Below are 7228 nucleotides of genomic sequence, written 5' to 3'. Positions count from 1 at the left end.
AATATCCCTTAGTTTCCAATAGGAACCCGCTGCTACGAGAGGGTAGGACAAAGATGTCATGCAAGTTCTTTTCCATAAGCACGTATGACTATATTCAGAATACATGCCTACATTACATTGATGAACTGGAGCTAGTTCTGTGTCACCCTATGTTATAACTGTTGCATGAGGAATCACATCCGACATAATTATCCATCACTGATCCATTGCCTATGAGCTTTTCATATATTGATCTTTGCTTATTTACTTTTTCGTTGTTACTGTTACAATCACTATAAAACCAAAACTATTACTGTTGCTACCGTTACCGCTACTATCATATTACTTTGCTACTAAATACTTTGCTGCATATATTAAGTTTCAAGGTGTGGTTGAAGTGACAACTCAGCTGCTAATACTTGAGAACATTCTTTGCCTCCCCTTGCGTCGAACCAATAAATTTTGGTTGAATACTCTACCCTCGAAAACTGTTGCGATCCCCTATACTTGTGGGTTATCAACCCCACACAGAACTCTCATATAGACCATGGGTTAGTTCACAAAGCATAATGGACAATGCTTACCATACCATGGGATCATTTGATCCCTCTCGGTATATCTTGCATGCTTTGTGAGTTGATCAACTTGATTCACTTTTTGACTTAGTCTTGATCAACCTCTCACATGACCAATCTTTAGATAATTCCTTGAATAGCACCTTGGTCATCACATACTCTCCTTTTTTTGACAAATCATCACATACTCTCCTTGAAGCCAATGAATGGACCTCAAGAAAATCCTATGGACAAATCCTTCAAATATAACTCAAGGCAACCATTAGTCCATAGAGATTGTCCTTAATTACGAAAACCAAAAATAGGGGCACCACATGTTCTTTCAGATGTACACCGACGCAAATGACTGTGGTCAGTAACGTACTTCAGTGTGCAATTGGGAAATTTCCATGCAACTACCTTGGCTTGCCATTAACAATCAGAAAGCAGTCGGCCGCACAACTACAAGGCCTTGTGGATCACCCAGCGAAGTGCCTACCATCTTGACACGCATCATCTCTGCCCAGAAGTGGAGGGTTGTTACTAGTAGTAAAATACGTGTTATGCCCGATGGCACTCCATGTGATGATGGCGTTGGATCTGCCCTTGAAAATGATCATTGCTCTAAACAAGATAGTCAGGGGTTTCCTCCGGCGCGGACATGCGGAGGCCAAGGGAGGCAACTATGGTGTAGCATGGTCAGAAGTGTGTAAGCCTAAACGGGTGGTGGGTCTCAGGGTTTCGGATCTAAGATGGATGAACATTGCGATGCAGATGCGATGGACATGGCTAAAACGTGCATAGAAAACACACTCATGGCAGGAGTTTCAGATAGAGGTACCAGACGAGGGATTACAATTATTTCATGCTGCTACTAGCGTGACTTTGGGTGATGGCGAGAGCACACTGTTTTGGGAAGATGGATGGCTTGACGATTTTCGCATCTAGGAGGTAGCGCCAAGGGTACATTCATAGGTCCCGATGAGGGTTCGACGCACACGACGTGTGTGCTCGGCCATCAATAACCAGGATTGGGCTAGAGATATTGGGCTTGAGCTGGAGCTTGAAACCATACTAGAGTACTTGACCTGTGGACGCGGGTGGTGGGAGTAGCCCTTTGAGAAGGAACCACCGACGAAATAAGATGGTCCTGGGAGAGATAAGGCGACTTCTCCGACTGATCAGCGTATGCGGCAAAGTTCGCCGGCCAAGAAGTTGTCCCTACCGCTGATTTTACTTGGAAGTCTCGTGCACCTTTGCGATGCCAGTTCTTTGCCTGGCTAGCACTCCGGAACAGATGCTCGACGTCATATAGACTATCAAGGAGGGGTCTACCTCACCAAGACTCCTGCCCATTGTGCCATCAGGAAGAGGAAACCATGGTTCACATACTTATGACATGTGTTCGCTAGAGAAGTATGGTTCCGAGCGTATGTGCCGATGAGGATGCTGACATAGGCTCCCACTGCTGAATATACACTCCAACTGTGGTGTTTGAATAAAGTCAAGGAGGGGCAGAAGATGAAGAATGACATCACAATTTTGCTACTAGTGCTCTTGGAACTATGGAAACATCGCAATGCAGTTGTATTCGACGGTGCAACTCCGGATACTAAAGAGGTATCTCGCCGAGTGGAGCTTGAAGGGAGGGCTTGGCGTGCAACTAGATTGATAAAAGGAGATATCAATGAGTTCTTAGGATAGATGGACGCATGGGCAAGTAGCGAGTAGTTCGGTTACATCTTTTGTTTAGGTGGACATGTGGATGTACGGGTGCCCTTATGTGTAAGTGATTGCCTATATCCCTTTCTCCTCTTTAATAGTACTCTCTCCATAAAGAAATATAAGAGCATTTAGATCATTAAAGCGGTGATCTAAACACTCTTATATTTCTTTAGAGGGAGTATATGATACGCATGCTACACGTATTTGTGAAAAAATAGCCAATAAGAAGAACACATATTTGATCAACAAGAATTTTCCATCATATGAGAGTAGGGTGGAACATCCTCAGTAGTGGATTGGGTATTGTATTGTGAAGGAAATCAGAAATCTATATACAAAGATCATAATGTAGGCTAAAGTTAATTAGAGAATATCCAACAGCCGCAAAATGCGTCGCACGCTAAAAACTACTTTATCGCGCGCCCATCGCCTGATTTGGCGCGGCGGGCAACACTGGCTCCAGTAGCGCGCAAAAATGCAGCGCGCACGACTCTCGCACAAACAATATATGCATTCCAAACACAAGCAAAAATATCAAACACAAACAAAATAAATCAACAATAAATAGTTCAATTTCGTTATTACAACTCAAACAAATAGTTTATCGTTCAATACAACAAATAGTTCAATATAACACAACAAATAGGTCAACAATACAACATCGAACGCACAAATCATGATACTATTTGTCGCCCATTTCATGCCCATCACTCCTCAATGAGATCCTCCTGAAGATCATCATGCGCTGCGGGACGTCGAATGGCATGATAGGAGGCAACAAAACAGGCCACCCTTTCAACCCTCCATCGCACTCGCACGAGATGTCCCAAGAGCTCATACTGAGAGTAGTTTATATCTTGACCACGCTCATTTCTCGATGATCATGTTGTGCATGATCACACAAGCGTGCATGATGTACCAAAGCATTTTTTGACCCCAAAATCTAGCCGGTCCTCTCACAATAGCAAATTGGGCTTGGAAAATCCCAAAAGCTCTCTCCACATCTTTTCTAGCCGCCGCTTGAGCATTGTGGAAATCAAGATATTTCTTACCTTCTGATTTTTTCAACGGCTTCACAAATGTTTGCCACTTTGGGTAGATGCCATTCGCAAGATAATAGGCATAGTTGTATGTACGACCATTTTCTACAAACTGCACCGGTGACAAATCACCATTTGTAATCTTATTCATCAGTGGTGACCGGTGGACACCATTGATGTCATTCAAAGATCCAGGCATTTCAAAGAAAGCATGCCAAATCCAAGTCTCTTGATCGGCCACCGCTTCAAGGATTATAGTGGAACCCTTTTTTGGTCTTGGAATTTCCCATGCCATGCCTTTGGATCTATAGAGCCAAGCATACATGGGAAGCCGCAAGCTTTGTTCATCTCCAATAGCCATGCACGTCTTCAGCATTGGGAGATCTCAAATACTCCTGGCCAAACACTTGCACAATTCCGATTGCGAAGCGCTTGACACACATGATGGTTTGGCTCTCACCCATAGCCAAGTGATCATCAACTAGATCATCCTGGATAACGTATGCCAACATACGCAAAGCGGCTATCACCTTCTGAAAGGTGCTATGCCCGAGCTCTCCGGCGGCATTCCTCCTTTGCTGAAAAACCCGGTCATGGCTCGCTAGTTTCTCGGCAATGCGCCTGAACAACTCGGTGCTCATCCTAACCGGCGACAAATGTACGACTTCGGGTATGTGGGATTCTCCATGAAATAGTGCCTCATCAATCTGTTATGGGCATCGATCCTATCCCTCCAAATTTGCTGCCAACCCATAACCTAACCACCCTGCTTCGGTTTTTTATTGATGTGCATAGCTAGGATCGTTGCAAGATCCTCCTCCTCTTCCATATCAAATTCTTCTTCGGAAGAATCATACAACGAACTCATCTACAATGTGAATACTAGGCTATAAAAACTACAATCAACACGCACCAAATTCATGAAGCTTGAGAAATACATACCTTACGGGCGCCGAGTGGCAGTGAGCGGCCGCACGCTGTTCGTCGGAGGACCGCCGCACGCGAGGGGCAGCGGTGACTACAGGGAGGCGGAGGAAGCCTCCGCGGTGCGAGGATAGGCCAGGGAAGCGCCGGAACGGTCGCCGGGCGGCGGCGCCGCCGCAGATGGATGGTGTGACGCCCCGAGACCGTTGCGCCAGGTGTCTTCTAGTTATTCACCGTCGTTGCCTTGTCATTCGCTTGCGTCTGCATCTTGTCATTGCATCATGTGCATTGCATCATCATGTTTTTGAAACTTGCATCCGTCCGGCTTTCCCCGTTCTCTCCACTGTCCGTTCTGAGCCCAGACACACTTGCACGCGCCCGCGGCACGTCCGAAATATTATTTTATAAGTGGCCGGAAAATGTTCTCGGAATGGGTTGAAAGTTGGCATGTGGTGTTGTTATGTTGTAGGTAGGCCGCCTGCCAAGTTTCATCGCATTCGGAGTTCGTTTGATAGCCCAACGGATAACTATAGCGACATTATAGTCGGTCAAACGTCGGACGTTTTCGGTCTCCGGAAACGGTTGCCGGGCTGCCTTCTTTCCTCTCCTCTCAGCCCAAGGCTTTCTGCACAGCTCACTACCACTCACCGCCAGGCCCTGAAACCCCTCTTTGCATAGTGCATCGAACCCCTCGCGCGCGCCCGGATGTTGTCCCGAACCTGACCCGGGGAGTCGTCATCGTTGAGTCCGGAACATCCCCAAACGTCTACAAAACATCTCTGTTTTTCTTGTTTGGACTCCCTATCTATTTTTCCCGACCGTCTGATTATGATCGGAGGGACGGATTTACCCCTGACCAAAACCACTTGCTATATATATTAGCCTAACCTAGACCAAATCCTAATTCCTAGGGATCCATCCGACCACCGCCACTCACTTCCTCAGATTCCACGCCGAACCAATCCCTGCATCCCTCCCGGTCCAAACCTCCAGCCAACCGAAGCCACCGCCTTCCTCCTCGAATCCGCCGCCGCCACCCTCAAATCCCACATCGGGATCCTCCCGGATCCCCTTCTCCCTCCGCCGACAAGCATCACCAGCAGGTGCTCTCCACGCCATGGAAGCCACCGCAGGCCTCCACCTCGACCACCACCGCCATGGAGCAGCCCCACGCCCGAGCGTCCCTGCTCGCTGTCGTCTCGTCCCTACCAGAGCCTCCTCAGCCGGCGCTCGATCCAGTTTGGGATCGAGGCCACAGCCTTGCTGCGCCCGAGGGAAGGAGCTCCTCGCACCCACTCCTTCCATATGCCCCTCACCGACGCCTGCACCTCGCCGACACCACAGGACACGCCCCCCAGTGACCCCGCCTTCTGCGACAACAACCAGGACCGACCTCCTCCGCCGCTGCAAGTCCCTCACCGCGCCGCGCGCCGTTGGCTGCATCGGCCCGAACTGGCCTCCTCAAGTCCGGTCTGCCCCGCCGCCTCCGCTCGCGGTTCCGGCGAGTCCCAGTCGTATTGCGCCACCTCCGCTCCTCCCCGTCGTCGCCTAGCACCGCCAAGTTTCCCCGCCGCTGCTGCCGTTCCCCTGCCATGGCGCCTCGGCCCCCTCTGCTCCCGCACCTGAGGCCCCGAGCTCCTCCAGCTCGACCCAGTCCGCCGAGCTCCCTGCCACGCCGGAGTCTCGCCGTTCCCGCGTCCGGTCGCCGTCGTTCCTCAACTACGTCGCCTCGCCAAGTCCCTGCAATCGCGCCGCTGTTTTACCTATTGCTGTCGCTGTTCTTCAGAGCGAGCAGTTTGCCCGCTCGCCTGCGCCTCGCGTTGACCGAGCACGATGCCGCAGCGACCGCGCGTGGGCCTCCTCTTGCCTCGCCCCGGCCCAGAGCTTCCTCCAGCGAGGCCGGCCCAGCACCAAGGTGCAGGCCCAGCTCCCTTCGTCCGCGAGGCCCAGCTCCGCGCGCCCCTGCAGGCCCTATGTGAGCAGCTCGTTCCACCAGATTTCAGCCCAGAGTCTATTTTTTTAGGCTCTACGAATTTAGTTATTTCTCCAGAGAGACCTGTTTTACAGAAAACCCCTCATAGTTCATGCATATAATAACTTAATAACTAAGCATCACATGTAAAAACTTTATATATGAAAAATGCTTAAAATTGTGTCTAGTTTCATAATATGTCACTTTGACCCATGTTTAAAATGTTTAAACCGCTGTTTGTTTAAATTTGCTTAAATAACTTGTTAAAATGTTTTAATTCATAACTATTTAACCGTAGCTCGGTTTCTAATGAACTTTATATGTAAATGGGGTAGAAAAATGCCTAGTTTAACTTGGTGACCTTACTTTGCATGTTTAACTACTCTAAAATTGTGTTTAGGGCAGAACAGTACCAAACCTAAAATATTGCACATGAGGAGTTTCCGAACTTGTTTGCTTGTTGTTCCGACCTCATTTAAACTTGACTAGATAGCTAGTTTACTTATGCCTCACCTCTTGCCATGTTAATCAACATTTAATATTGTTGGGTACCTAAACGAGAGAGAACTAAATAATTGATGTGGTGTTTCGTCAATATGCAACTCGTTGCATATTGAGCTCCACTTAACTTGTAGTTTTGCTTGTGCACTTTGCCATGCCATGTATCCTTAAACCGGGCATGCATCATACTTGGTTGTGCGTCATGCCATGATTATGTGATGGTTGTTTACTATGTTGTGTGCTTCTTTTCCGTGTTGCTTCTTCGGGTTGGTCCCGATAACGTCGCGTTTGTGAGGATCCATTCGACTACGTCCGTTTGTCTTCTTCATGGACTCGTTCTTCTTCCTTGCGGGATCTCAGGCAAGATGACCATACCCTCAAAATCACTTCTATCTTTGGTTGCTAGTTGCTCGCTCTTTTGCTATGTCTTTGCTGCGATACCTACCACTTGCTTTATCATGCCTCCCATATTGCTAAGCCAATCCTCTAACCCACCTTGTCCTAGCAAACCGTTGTTTGGCTATGTTACCGCT

This window comes from Triticum aestivum, chromosome 1A, assembly GCF_018294505.1.
Source record: "Triticum aestivum cultivar Chinese Spring chromosome 1A, IWGSC CS RefSeq v2.1, whole genome shotgun sequence".
Taxonomy (NCBI): Eukaryota; Viridiplantae; Streptophyta; class Magnoliopsida; order Poales; family Poaceae; genus Triticum; species Triticum aestivum.
Note: the sequence above shows the minus strand (reverse complement) of the source record.